The following is a 15972-nucleotide window of genomic DNA, read 5'->3' as shown; positions in this document are numbered from 1 at the left end:
TATTTCCTTCCTATACTCCTGTTCAACAGTATTTTCCGATTTTTGCTTCGTGGACCTGGACAGGTAGTCAGCTATTGTGTTTTTGCTACCAGGCACATATATCACTTCGAAATTGTAGCTTCCGAGACCTAATATCCACTTCGCTATAAGAGGAGTGGCACGTTCTCTACCTTGAGTGGTAAATACATTGACTAATGGCTTATGGTCAGTTCTTATTGTGAATGGTAAACCCCAAAGGAAGAATTTGAAATGATTTACAGCCCAAAAACAGGCCAACGTCTCTCTTTCAATAGTCGAGTAGTTCCCTTCTGCACCACACAATGCTCTAGATGCAAAAGCAACAATATTTTCTTGCCCATCAACGCATTGGGATAGGGTTGCACCCAATCCCTGACCACTGGCATCCGTGGTCACCCAGGTTTTATGCCTGGAATCAAAAATTCCCAAATGTGGAGAATTGTATATTGCTCCCTTAATCATGTTAAATGCCTGTTGACATTCTACATCCCATATGAATTGCACATCTTTTTTTAACAACTTCTTCATAGGTGCTGTAACCATAGCAAAATTATGTACAAATTTAGCCATATATTCAGCCAGACCTAGGAAAGATCTGAGTTCCTGTTTGTTTGTAGGAGCCACAGCTTCTCTTACTGCTTCGACTAAATCATATTTAGGATGGACCCCTTCCTTTGAAATTCTATGACCTAGATATTCTACAGACTCTACTCCAAAACAGCACTTTTCCTTTTTAATAGTCATTCCGGCCTGACATAAAACTTTGAATACTTCTCTTAGAGTATCATCATGTTCTTGTTTGCTATTGCCGTAAATCAACATGTCGTCCTAGAAACATAGAACATGGTTGATGTCTTTCAGGATATTTTGCATGATGCGCTGGAACACAGCTGCAGCGGACGCTAGCCCAAACGGCATTCTACAATACCTGAAAGCACCAAACGGTGTGATAAAAGAGGTGAGCGAACGCAAAGAGGGGTGCAATTCAACTTGGTGATATGCTGAGGAAAGGTCGATGACACTAAAAACTTTTGCCGGGCCCATTGTACTCAACATCTCATTAATCTTAGGCAAGGGGAATCTATCCACCCAAATGTTAGCATTTAAGTCTCTGAGATCTACACATACACGTATACCTTTTCCGTTAGGTTTTCGGGCCACAACAATCGGAGCTAGCCATAATGAACTTTCAGTTGGTTCAATCACACCTTGTTGTTCCAATCTACTCAACTCCTGTTTTAAAGGTTCACGCATGAGGAGTGGGATGGATCTCACCTTGTGAGCTATAGGAATTGCTCCATCTTTCACAATAATCTTGTGTTGGTAGTTAATCAAAAGGCCAAGTCTGTCATCAAATACGTTAGGGAACTCTTTACATATTTCGTGGTCCTTTTTAAGATTTTCCACCACTAGTACTGGTTCTTCTAGATTAGGGTCAAGTCGTATGCCTAATTCTTTTTGATGTTTCCAACCAAGAAGACTAGATCCCTTCCTGGTAAAGTAAACTTTACCTTTAATCTGTCTATCCTTGAATGTTATTTGCATATTCATCATGCCTTCCAATGGTATTGGATCATTGTTGTACCCACTTGGGGATATATCTGCCGGTTGTAAAATATATCCTTTCGTCTTGAATTTGTTTTCATACATCTCATAATTTATAATTGTGAACAGAGAGCACGAATCTGCAAACACTCTCACTCTCTCACCTTCTAAAATAATGTCACACGAAGGGTAAATTTCATTCATACTTTTTGTTCCGCTACTATTCTTCGTTTGTAACACAAATTTACTATGGTAGTCTTTACCCTCTTCTACCTTGTGCACAGTTCTCTTACCTCCTTGTTCATGTTTTTCACCTTTACACATTCTAGCATAATGCCCTCTGGCTCCACATCTCCTGCATATGCAGCTCCTAGCAGGACAGTCTGGGTTATTTGCTAAATGTTTGTTATTTCCACACCTATAACACCTATTTTTTGTGTTATCTATAGAACTTTTCCTATGTAATACTTCCTGGACCTTACATTCTTCCTCTTGTTTCGATTCTCTATAATCCTGTTTAGAACTAATCTTAACTTCCCTCACTTCATCTACCATCATAGTATTTTTAATCAAACTCATGCATTCTGCTGTATGCTCGATGCTCTTAGCAATTTCAATTGCTTCCTTTAACGAGGGGTTTAAAATTAATAATTTTTCTTGCACTTTGTTATTATTGGTGCATCTAACTAATTGATCTCTTATTAACGAGTCCTCAAGGCTCCCAAAATCACAAGTGATTGCCAAACCCTTCAAACAAGCTATAGAGCTTGACACTCTTTCATCTTTACCTTGTGCTCTAGAAAAAAACTTATGTCTTTCCAGTACAACATTAATTCTTAGTCCAAAGTGATCCTCTAATTTTTTAAGAGTCTTTTCATATTCATCCAGATCTTCTCCTTCTTCCCCTTCATCCTCAGGATCTGGTAGGTTATCGTAAACCTTCCTACGATGTATTCCTAGATTATGTAAAAGAATATGCAGCTTTCATAACAATGAATATTTTTCACCCCCAATGGCAATTATATATGATTCGAACAATTTTATCCAATCCTTCCAAAGTACACTTGGCTCTCCTACATCATTTAGGAAGGGTGGGGGTTGGTTCATGCTTGCAGCAGCCATGTTATGTTAATGCTTATGTGACTAAATACTCTGAATGCTTAACTTAGGTAATATTTTCTAGAATTTGTTAACTTCCAGCCTGTAAATTAATGAAATAACAACATTAAACTTATTACAGTTGCTATTATAATTGCTTATAATTTCACCTTGTCCACACACACACACACACTTGTGTAACACTTAATGCATATGGAAAAGAAAAGAAAAGAAAAACACTTGAAGTATCAGTCCTTCCTATTTAGCAGTGCCATGAAAATATGCCTCCAATTGTTTTTATTGGGACTTCCTATGTCTTGGCTCCGCCCAACTCTGTCAGTTGCACCACGCTTCGGTGACTGCCTCCGTTGTTTTTCTGCCTTCAATCCTTATTTTGCCACGGTTCAACACCGCGTACTGACGCTGTTGGAAAAAAACTTGCCAAAGCTCTGACAGCACTGCCACCTTTTCAATATAGCGTACTGACGCTGTTGGAAGAACGCCGCAAGCACTGACAGCGCTTCCTCGAAGACAAGCACGTCTGGAATGTCAACAACGTGGGCGTGCCTCTCCCTCCGCTCAGGCGTTGTTGACAAGGCGTCACAAACCTTGACAGCCTTCCTCACACTTAACGCGCCCGAATGTCACAGACACGAACGCTTTCGCCTCCGTCTACGCACACGGCTATAATCACTTAGCCGCTCAGCTGGACTCCTCTTGCCTCCTCTCTTCTCCAGTACTTCGCGCCGCTCCGGGTACAATGCCGCAATGCCAAACACTTCTCCTATTCAGCTTCACGCACGGCTGGAGATCATTTTGCCACGAAGCTGACGATCTCAACGCTCTCACTTGAAAAACTTCACACAACTGCTACACTTAGTATATAAAATGGTCACAACACCAGGCAGATTTGACGTCCAATTAGCTCTTCGAGCTCACAGTTTAACACTGCACATTTAGTTCATTCTTCCACTATATATATGATGGTTCTGTCACCACGAATAATAAGGATGTCCTGGCTGTCTAAGTGACCCAGCAGTTCAGGGTGATTTTATTCACAGGATGGCTCCAAAACAGCAATTCTCCTTACACCAGCATCAGGGGTGAAGAGTTCAACTGCCCCCTGTGCAGTATCCCACCCTCGTCGCCAATTTAAATGTTGTAATCATAGACAGGAGTCCAAGCTTCAAGTTAAGTACTTTATTCACCCAACTCTTCATACAGCCATCTGATCAGCTCCTCACTCATCATTCTAACCTGGGCTCCCGGCTAGACCATCAGTCATCATATTCTAAGGTGAGTTATGACTGTACCATTTCCAGTATCTACATTCTAACAACTATATAAGTTTAATATATAAACATACTTAAAGGCCTAATAATTATACTATGTTACAATATTCTTAACAGGTATCTCAATGTTTAACTGTAATATTATTTTCGCCTATTAACAAGGAATAAGACTTGTTGATATAAAATGTACTTCATGTGCCTTACTTACAACATACTCTCTGTTCACAATTATAAATTATGAGATGTATGAAAACAAATTCAAGACGAAAGGATATATTTTACAACCAGCAGATATATCCCCAAGTGGGTACAACAATGATCCAATACCATTGGAAGGTATGATGAATATGCAAATAACATTGCTAAGGAGGGGAGATATGTTGTAAGTAAGGCTCATGAAGTACATTTTATATCAACAAGTCTTATTCCTTGTTAATAGGCGAAAATAATATTACAGTTAAACATTGAGATACCTGTTAAGAATATTGTAACATAGTATAATTATTAGGCCTTTAAGTATGTTTATATATTAAACTTATATAGTTGTTAGAATGTAGATACTGGAAATGGTACAGTCCTAAGTCACCTTAGAATGTGATGACTGATGGTCTAGCCGGGAGCCCAGGTTAGAATGTTGAGTGAGGAGCTGATCAGATGGCTGTATGAAGAGTTCGGTGAATAAAGTACTTAACTTGAAGCTTGGACTCCTGTCTATGATTACAACATTTAAATTGGCGACGAGGATGGGATTTATTATTTCCTTCCTATACTCCTGTTCAACAGTATTTTCCGATTTTTGCTTTGTGGACCTGGACAGGTAGTCAGCTATTGTGTTTTTGCTACCAGGCACATATATCACTTTGAAATTGTAGCTTCCAAGACCTAATATCCACTTCGCTATACGAGGAGTGGCACGTTCTCTACCTTGAGTGGTAAATACATTGACTAATGGCTTATGGTCAGTTCTTATTGTGAATGGTAAACCCCAAAGGAAGAATTTGAAATGATTTACAGCCAAGAAACAGGCCAACGTCTCTCTTTCAATAGTCGAGTAGTTCCCTTCTGCACCACACAATGCTCTAGATGCAAAAGCAACAATCTTTTCTTGCCCATCAACGCATTGGGATAGGGTTGCACCCAATCCCTGACCACTGGCATCCGTGGTCACCCAAGTTTTATGCCTGGAATCAAAAATTCCCAAATGTGGAGAATTGTATATTGCTCCCTTAATCATGTTAAATGCCTGTTGACATTCTACATCCCATACGAATTGCACATCTTTTTTTAACAACTTCCTCATAGGTGCTATAACCATAGCGAAATTATGTACAAATTTAGCCATATATTCAGCCAGACCTAGGAAAGATCTGAGTTCCTGTTTGTTTGTAGGAGCCACAGCTTCTCTTACTGCTTCGACTAAGTCATATTTAGGATGGACCCCTTCCTTTGAAATTCTATGACCTAGATATTCTACAGACTCTACTCCAAAACAGCACTTTTCCTTTTTAATAGTCATTCCGGCCTGACATAAAACTTTGAATACTTCTCTTTGAGTATCATCATGTTCTTGTTTGCTATTGCCGTAAATCAACATGTCGTCCTGGAAACATAGAACATGGTTGATGTCTTTCAGGATATTTTGCATGATGCGCTGGAACACAGCCGCAGCGGACGCTAGCCCAAACGGCATTCTACAATACCTGAAAGCACCAAACGGTGTGATAAAAGAGGTGAGCGAACGCGAAGAGGGGTGCAATTCAACTTGGTGATATGCTGAGGAAAGGTCGATGACACTAAAAACTTTTGCCGGGCCCATTGTACTCAACATCTACTCAACTCCTGTTTGAGTCTCATTTCTGCCAGTTTCCTTCCTGCCAGGGATTTCCTGGCGGCAATCCTGCCAAGAAATCCCAGATGGAAAGGATAATGTCGACAGGAATTAACATTCTTGTTGCCAGTATGCGACTCCCCACCCCAAACCACATAGACACCACCCTCCCCACCCCTGAACACCATACATATCCCCCACCCCCATATCTACACATGCATGTACAACACACTCACACACACTCACACATCCATGCACACACATAGATATGTCCACAACACCTCCATCGCCCGCTGACACGCATTCACCTATTCACACAGATACATGCACACACACAAACAACCTCCTCTCCATTCACACCCACTCACACCCCCATTCATGCACACAAAACTCAACACCCCCCAGCCCCCTCCCCTGTCGGAAAAATCACCTTACCAGCTCGCAGTGGTCGTCTGGGAGGAAACAGGGTCCATGGGGACTGCTCCACCGGCACTGCCCAGTCACCACAACACTGCCACACTGATTACAAAGTTGTAATATGGTGGGCAGTAATGTGATGACGTGGCGGTACCAGTGGAGCAACCTTCACTGGACTGCCGACTGCCAGTATGGCTGCTGGCGGCTCTCTGCCCAATTTACGGCAAAGAGCTGCCAGGAGTCATAATATGGCGGTCTCAAGACCTCCATCATTGGCGGTCTCCTGGCTGGCGTGACTTCGGCGGTCAACTGTTTTGACCGCCAAAGTCATAATGAGGGCCTGAGTATTGTCTTTCATGTGTGTAAGTACTGTGTGACAACAGTGGTATTGCATGAGCTTTGCATGTCTCCTAGATAAGCCTTGGCTGCTCAACTACAGCTACCCTTCGCAGCCTGGCTCCTAGACACTGACTACATTTCACTTATAAGGGATAACTGGACCTGGAATAAGGTGTAAGTACCTTTGGTACCCTCTACAAACCAGGCCAGCCTCCTACAGTTGTCCACTTTGCTCTGTTTCCTAAAATGATTGGGTACTTCTTTGCGAAAGGGACAAATCAAATTTAGCTTCACTGCTCATCTGAGTCACCATGATTGCAGTGGCTGCCTCCCTGAGAGCTATGGTCTTCGGCTTAGATTGGGGTGGTGCTGTTGATGTGAGAGTCCTGCTTCCAGGTTCCTCCCCGGAGGCCTGTGTGGCAGGCACACATCTCCTGAAAATGTTGTGATCGACAAACCACTGGTGGAAAGCTGTTTCTTCTCACTGAGCACTTTCTTAGAAGGAGCTTTCTGTGGGACAATTTTAAAGATCTCAGTTGCAGTGGCACTAAGCTGCACAAGCAGAAGAGCTGATTTGTCACACTGTCTCCCCCAGCTCAGCTTCCAGCGCGATTGAAAGAGAAATGCTCAGCATTTCTCTTTCAATCACATGGGGGAGGCCCGGAGAGGCTTCATAGGGAAGGAAATGTATTTCCTTCCCTTTGAAGTCTCTCCCAGCGTTTCAAAAGCCGGATTGCTTGCAATACGGCTTTTGAAACCCCACTAGACACCAGGGATTTTTTTTTTTTTTTAAATGGACATAAGGGAGCGACCCCTTGGGCAAGGGTCACTCCCAGGGGGGGGGCATTTTTTTGGGAAGGCCTTTTCTGCCCCCCTGGGGGAAGACCGGCCTATTATTAGGCACAGGGATTTTTTTTTGGTTCTTTTTTAGGTGGGGAGCAACCCCTTAGGCAAGGGTCGCTCCCCTAGGGGGCAAATTATATTTAGCCCATTTCTGCCCCCCTTGGGGGCAGATTGGCCTATTTTGATGAGGCCAATCTGCCCCCAAGGGGGGCAGAAACCACTAGACACCAGGGATTGATTTATTTTTTTGAAATGGACATAAGGGAGCGACCCCTTGGGCAAGGGTCGTTCCCAGGGGGGGCATTTTTTGGGAAGGCCTTTTCTGCCCCCCCCCGGGGGCAGATCAGCCTATTATTAGGCCGATCTGCTCATAGGGGGGGCAGAAAGGGGGGCCCCCAGAGGAGCCCCAGGGATATTTTTTTTTCTTTTGTTTTTGTTTATGTTTTTGATTTAGGTGTGGGGAGTGACCCCTTAGGCAAGGGTCACTCCCCTAGGGGGCAAATTATATTTAGGCCATTTCTGCCCCCCTTGGGGGCAGATTGGCCTATTCTTATGAGGCCAATCTGCCCCCAAAGGGGACAGAAACCACTAGACACCAGGGAGTTTTTTTTTTTTTACGTGAATTTCACGCAAGGATCGCTCCCTGGGGGGGGGGGGATTATTTTAGGCCATTTCTGCCCCCCTGGGGGGTAGATCAGCCTATTTTTATTAGGCTGATCTGCCCCCAAGGGGGGCAGAAACCACTAGGCACCAGGGATTTTTTGTTTTTTTTGTTTTACAGATGGGGAGCGACCCCTTGGACAAGGGTCGCTCCCCTGGAGGGGAAAATTGTATTTAGGCCATTTCAACCCCCTTTGGGGACAGATCGGCCGATTTTTGCTACGCCAATCAGCCCCCAAGGGGGCAGAAACCACTAGGCACTGGGGATTTTTTTTTGGGCGCCAATGTCACGCAGGGGGAGCGACCCCGTTGGCAAGGGTCGGTCCGGCGGGGGGCTTGGGGGAGTGGGACGGGGAATTTATTTTAGGCCATTTCTGCCCCCCCCCTGGGGGCAGATCGGCCTTTTGTTATTAGGCGGATCTGCCCCCGGGGGGGGGAGAAACCTCTAGGCACCAGGGCAAATTTTTTTTTTGTGTTTTTTTTTTTTGTTTGTTTGTTTTTTCAGAGATGGGGAGCGACCCATTAGGCAAGGGTCACTCCCCTGGGGGGCAAATTGTATTTAGACCATTTCTGCACCCCTTGGGGGCAGATTGGCCAATTTTAGGTCAATCTGCCCCCAAGGGGGCAGAAACCACTAGGCACCGGGGATTTTTTTTTGGTGCCAATGTCACGCAGGGGGAGCGAACCCGTAGGCAAGGGTCGCTCCCAGGGGGATTTGGGGGGGTGGGGTGGGTAATTTATTTTAGGCCATTTCTGCCCCCCCTGGGGGCAGATCGGCCTATTGTTATTAGGCCGATCTGCCCCCAGGGGGGGCAGAAACCTCTAGGCGCCAGGGCAATTTTTTTTTTGTGTTTTGTTTTTGTTTGTTTGTTTTTTCAGAGATGGGGAGCGACCCATTAGGCAAGGGTCGCTCCCCTGGGGGGCAAATTGTATTTAGACCATTTCTGCCCACCCTTGGGGGCAGATTGGCAGATTTTAGGTCAATCTGCCCCCAAGGGGGCAGAAACCACTAGGCACCGGGGATTTTTTTTTGTTGGCGCCAATGTCACGCAGGGTGAACAACCCCGTAGGCAAGGGTCGCTCCTGGGGGGGGGGGGTTGAGGGGGGTTGAGGGGGGGGGACAAATTTATTTTAGGCCATTTCTGCCCCCCTTGGGGCCGGCTGAGCTAGAGGCCAAAATCCACAGGTAGGCACTGTTTTCTATGAAAAAATGTGATGTGTCCACGTTGTGTTTTGGGCCATTTCCTGTACCGGGCGCTAGGCCTACCCACACAAGTGAGGTATCATTTTTATTGGGAGACTTGGGGGAACGCTGGGTGGAAGGAAATTTGTGGCTCCTCTCAGATTCCAGAACTTTCTGTCACCGAAATGTGAGGAAAACATGTTTTTTTAGCCAAAGTTTGAGGTTTGCAAAGGATTCTGGGTAACAGAACCTGGTCAGAGCCCCACAAGTCACCCCATCTTGGATTCCCCTAGTTCTCTAGTTTTCAAAAATGCACAGGTTTGGTAGGTTTCCCTAGGTGCCGGCTGAGCTAGAGGCCAAAATCTACAGGTAGGCACTTTGCAAAAAACACCTCTGTTTTCTTTAAAAAAATGTGATGTGTCCACGTTGCGTTTTGGGGCATTTCCTGTCGCGGGCGCTGGGCCTACCCACACAAGTGAGGTATCATTTTTATCAGGAGACTTGGGGGAACGCTGGGTGGAAGGAAATTTGTGGCTCCTCTCTGATTCCAGAACTTTCTGTCACCAAATGGTGAGGAAAACGTGTTTTTTTAGCCAAATTTTGAGGTTTGCAAAGGATTCTGGGTAACAGAACCTGGTCAGAGCCCCACAAGTCACCCCATCTTGGATTCCCCTAGTTCTCTAGTTTTCAAAAATGCACAGGTTTGGTAGGTTTCCCTAGGTGCCGGCTGAGCTAGAGGCCAAAATCTACAGGTAGGCACTTTGCAAAAAACACCTCTGTTTTCTTTCAAAAACTGTGATGTGTCCACGTTGCGTTTTGGGGCATTTCCTGTCGCGGGCGCTAGGCCTACCCACACAAGTGAGGTATCATTTTATCGAGTGACTTGGGGGAACGCTGGGTGGAAGGAAATTTGTGGCTCCTCTCTGATTCCAGAACTTTCTGTCACCAATATGTGAGGAAAACGTGTTTTTTTAGCCAAATTTTGAGGTTTGCAAAGGATTCTGGGTAACAGAACCTGGTCAGAGCCCCACAAGTCGCCCCATATTGGATTCCCCTAGGTCTCTAGTTTTAAAAAATGCACAGGTTTGGTAGGTTTCCCTAGGTGCTGGCTGAGCTAGAGGCCAAAATCTACAGGTAGGCACTTTGCAAAAAACACCCCTGTTTTCTTTAAAAAAATGTGATGTGTCCACGTTGTGCTTTGGGGCATTTCCTGTCGCGGGCGCTAGGCCTACCCACACAAGTGAGGTATCATTTTTATCGGGAGACTTGGGGGAACGCTGGGTGGAAGGAAATTTGTGGCTCCTCTCTGATTCCAAAACTTTCTTTCACCAAAATTTGAGGAAAATTTGTTTTTTTTAGCCAAAGTTTGAGGTTTGCAAAGAATTCTGGGTAACAGAACCTGGTCAGAGCCCCACGAGTCACCCCATCTTGGATTCCCCTAGGTCTCTAGTTTTCAAAAATGCACAGGGTTGGTAGGTTTCCCTAGGTGCCGGCTGAGCTAGAGGCCAAAATCTACAGGAAGGCACTTTGCAAAAAACACCTCTGTTTTCTTTAAAAAAATGTGATGTGTCCACGTTGCGTTTTGGGGCGTTTCCTGTCGCGGGCGCTAGGCCTACCCACACAAGTGAGGTATCATTTTTATTGGGAGACTTGGGGGAACATAGATTAGCAAAACAAGTGTTATTGCCCCTTGTCTTTCTCTACATTTTTTCCTTCCAAATATAAGAGAGTGTGTGAAAAAGACATCTATTTGAGAAATGCCCTGTAATTCACATGCTAGTATGGTCACCCCGGAATTCAGAGATGTGCAAATAACCACTGCTCCTCAACACCTTATCTTGTGCCCTTTTTGGAAATACAAAGGTTTTCTTGATAGCTATTTTTCACTCTTTATATTTCAGCAAATGAATTGCTGTATACCCGGTATAGAGTGAAAACGCACTGCAGGGTGCAGCTCATTTATTGGCTCTGGGTACCTAGGGTTCTTGATGAACCTTCAAGCCCTATATATCCCCACAACCAGAGGAGTCCAGCAGATGTAACGGTATATTGCTTTCGAAAATCTGACATTGCAGGAAAAAGTTACAGAGTAAAACGTAGAAAAAAAGTGATATTTTTTCACCTCAATTTCAATATTTTTCTTTTTTAGTTGTTATTTTCTGTAGGAAACCCTTCTAGGATCTACACAAATGACCCCTTACTGAATTCAGAATTTTGTCTACTTTTCAGAAATGTTTAGGTTTCTGGGATCCAGCACTGGTTTCACGCCCATTTCTGTCACTGACTGGAAGGAGGCTGAACACACACAAAATTGTAAAAATTGGGTATGTCCCAGTAAAATGCCAAATTTGTTTTGAAAAATTGGGTTTTCTGATTCAAGTCTGCCTGTTCCTGAAAGCTGGGAAGCTGGTGATTTTAGCACCGCAAACCCTTTGTTGATGCCATTTTCAGGGAAAAAACCACAAGCCTTCTTCTGCAGCCACTTTTTCCCATTTAAAAAAACAAACGAAATTTTCACTGTATTTTGGCTAATTTCTTGGCCTCCTTCAAGGGAACCCACAAAGTCTGGGTACCTCTAGAATCCCTAGGAGGTTGGAAAAAAAGGACGCAAATTTGGCTTGGCTAGCTTATGTGGACAAAAAGTTATGAGGGCCTAAAAGCGAACTGCCCCAAATAGCCAAAAAAAGGCTCGGCACAGGAGGGGGAAAAGGCCTGGCAGCAAAAGGGTTAAGAAGAGAGCTGAGGCCCGAGGCATGGATGAATAAAGGTAACATTGTCCTTTAGGAGAACAAGGAGTAGGGCTAAGGAAGACCCACAAAGACTTTGTAAAACATTTGTAGCTGTTCATAAATGGACTTTGTTTTACCGCTTTGCGCAGGTGGAAATGATGAAGAATACTATGGGGGTCATTCTGACCCCGGCGGTCATGGACCGCCGGGGCCAGGGTTGGCGGGAGCACCGCCAACAGGCTGGCGGTGCCCCGCAGGGCATTCTGACCGCGGCGGTTTTGCCGCGGTCAGAAGTGCAAAAACCGGCGGTCTCCCGCCGGTTTTCCGCTGCCCAAATGAATTCTCCATGGCGGCGCAGCTCACTGCGCCGCCATGGGGATTCTGACACCCCATACTGCCATCCTGTTAGCCGCCAGGAACAGGATGGCGGTATGGGGGGTCGTGGGGCCCCTGGGGTGTCGTGGGGCCCCTGGGGGCCCCTGCATTGCCAATGGCATGGGCACTGCAGGGGCCCCCGTAAGAGGGCCCCACTTTGAATTTCACTGTCTGCATTGCAGACAGTGAAATTCGCGACGGGTGCAACTGCACCCGTCGCACCTTCCCACTCCGCCGGCTCCATTCAGAGCCGGCGTCCTCGTGGGAAGGTTGTTTTCCACTGGGCTGGCGGGCGGCCTTTTGGCGGTCGCCCGCCAGCCCAGTGGAAAACCCAGAATCACCGCAGCGGTCTTACGACCGCGGTGCGGTATTCTGGAGGGGGGAACTCCGCCGCCCGCCAGAGTTAGAATCACCCCCTATGTTCCCATTGTGTTCCACTTTGAAGATCTGATTTTAAAAAATCATGGAAGCTAACCAAATCTGTAAATGTAGGTACATATTACGTGCAATAGTGTAGGTTTTTCTTGTAGTACTAATTATTTTATTGATAAGAGCTTTTTCTCCTACCCCTTACACAAAAAAATGAAATATTGTCTAGCGTTCCCCCATGAACACTGAGTCCTAGAGATAGTGGCTTACATAGATTAGATGATAAGGCTTTGTACATACATGATTCTAGCAGAGATTACTCTGCAAACATATTTTAGATTGCTTATGAATACTTTGATACTATGGATGCAAGGGATTGCTATTTGTACTCAATTATCTGCTTCCATTTCAGAGGGCATCACTTACCACCAGACTCCGTGGACATATGGAGTTTCCTGTAGTCTTTTGTTGAGTATATTTTATAGACAGAGTAGTTTTCAATATTATTTTTCAAATTATGTTTTGTTTCTTTCAGAAGTTCCTATGTTCAAACATCTGAATACAAATTATTATCTAAAGGTGCAGAACTAGCAAGAAAATATTTTGTATCTCTCAAGCCACTGCACTGCATATGCACATAGACATAATTTGGCCTGTTCAATGACCGATTCCGAGAAAAAATCTTAGAATTTACTGCAGGGTAGAAGAAATTGCATCATGCATTTTTGATTTTCAGGCCGTTTGCAACTCCAGAAATGCATTTTGGTAACATGTTACCGAATCACATTTTTCAATTGTTCATACATACTGATTCGGTATTAGGAAGGGGTGTGTTCAGGGCATCTCTTCCCAATACAAAATCGCATTGGTATGAAGGAATATTTTGTGACCAAAATATTCACATTTTACCGCCTACTTCAAGTAGTTGGTTACCCATTCACAAACAGGAAAGGGGCCCTGAGGGACTCCTTCCCTTTTGGACTGGTAGCGAAAACATTTTTTTAAGAGCAGACTTTGGTCCCACGGACCACTGCTTACTCTTAAAAAATTTAAAGAAACTTCAAATTTTTCCTTTTTAAATGCGTCACATTTTCCTTTAAGGAAAATGGGCTGCATTAAAAAAAATGATTGCTTTATTTAAAAGCAATCACACACTGCACACATTGCTGAGACCAGCAGGGCACCATGCCTGTTATTTTAGCGTTTCCTAATGGGTCGCAAATTGCGCCAAACCTTATGAATATTAATCAGGTCGTTTTCTGTGGGACCCATCAGGAAGTTTCACGAGTTTCATACATTAGAATAGCAATTACCTAATTGTGATTCACAGGGAATCGCAATTAGGTAATAACAATTTATTAAAATGATACATCTGGCCCTAAAAGTCTAAATCTGAAACTGATAAAGATCTTAAGAAACACCATAGGTTAAATACAGAGGAAACTGAACACCAGGTGAAAGGAAACCTACCAGCATTAGCTCTATATTGGCAACATATGGGAAAGCTGTGCATTCACATTGATCAGAGTTATTTGGACCCATTATTTATAGGGAAGAGTGAATGTGAACATACTTTTGATTTCAGAAGAAAAAAATAATTCTTTTTAGATGGTAAAAATTCTATGATTCCTGGAGTAGATTAGATTTGTGGGACACTATGCTCATTTTAAATTACGCAAAGGATGGCATGATACATGTTATTTTGGCATAATTTTCCGAAGATTTACCATGTGGAGCATTTTTATGATCCTGTGTGGGATACAAAACCTATAACTAGAAGAGGGGTTAGTGCTGGAGAGGTAGTAGGAAATATTTTTGGTGCACTTATTCGACCTGTAGGAGTGATTCTGAATTATTTGAAGATTAGAAAGCTGTTCACCATAGTGGATAGATTGACAACTAGTACAGCAAATTCCTTTTAGCTTGGGAATATGGAGATGGTAGCAATAAGATCTATGGTTTTGCAGAACAGACTTGTGTGAGACATTCTTCTCGCAAAGGAGGGCGGAGTTGGCAGGATGTTAAAAGTTCAGCAATGCTGTACCTATATCCCAGACAAAAGTAAGGACTTATATTCAGAACATTTCTGGGTTGACTACGGATTTGAAGGAGTTGAATGCAACAGGTGTATGGGGGATTATTCGAAATGGAATTGCTTCTGTATGTAGATGGTTTGGAGACGTAGGTAGCGGAGTTTCAGGGTTTGTTTTGAAGCCATTATTAGTTATTGCCACAGGTGCAATAGTTCTGATTGTGGGATTAAAAATCTATCGGACGTTGGCGGTTGATCAGGCAAAGAAGAGGAAGAAAGCAGATGTTAAGCTGGAAGATAATCAGTGTAAGTATTATGACAATATGAAGCGTTTGGAAGAATCTAGATGGACATTGATGAAAAACACAAAGTTTTAGTCAGTTTTGTTTGAGGGATTTAGTATGATTGTAATGACTTAATTTGTCATGTCATCAGAGGAGGGAATGAGAATGCATAGCATTGACTGTGTCATTACGCACTTCAGGAGTGATAAAAAATTGTAATCAACAATGTATACATTGTGTGGTTAATACTACTAATGTAAAGTGGAGCATCCAATGTATCATTGAAGGTGCGTTCAAATATATATGCACAATAATAATTAGGAATTAGCATATGTAACAATAAGCATTAGAAGGAATTGTAGGAAAATAGTTAGGGCCATAGGGGAGGACCAAACCACATACTAAAATAGTTGAATGTGAAGTGAGGTCTCCCACCCAAGGATATGGATCAGTTAGAGGGGAGCTGGAAGAACTCAGGATCCCAAGAGCTGAGTACCTAAGTGACCCCAAGGGACCAGGAGAGCAGAGGTAAGTACCTGGTCTTCACAAGGAATAACAAGAGGACTTAGAAAATGGATTGTGCAAGAACAGGACCAGACCAGAGGAACTCAAAGGTGGATTCTGGAAGAAGAGGACCGGCAAAAGAAGGGGACAGAGCTCAGTCCACAATGGAGTGTCCCGTCAGGTCAGGAGCCACTACCCACTACTCACCCTTATGTGGATGAACATCCAGGTTGATGAGGAAAGGAGAAGATCAGCTGTGGAGCCCAGGAGCTGCAGAGAAGTCCTTGGAGTGGAGCAGATGATGTCCCATGTTAATCGCCGAGTCACAGATGGTCAGTGGTTAGGTGAACCACCAACAAACAGTAGCAAATGGAAGAGGAAGCAAGAGAAGAGTTGCAAGGCTGAAGAGGACCAGCCAGGACCAGGGGATTTGACCCTTGGAGGGGAGTCCAGACT

The sequence above is a fragment of the Pleurodeles waltl genome, chromosome 8, assembly GCF_031143425.1.
Source record: "Pleurodeles waltl isolate 20211129_DDA chromosome 8, aPleWal1.hap1.20221129, whole genome shotgun sequence".
Taxonomy (NCBI): Eukaryota; Metazoa; Chordata; class Amphibia; order Caudata; family Salamandridae; genus Pleurodeles; species Pleurodeles waltl.
Note: the sequence above shows the minus strand (reverse complement) of the source record.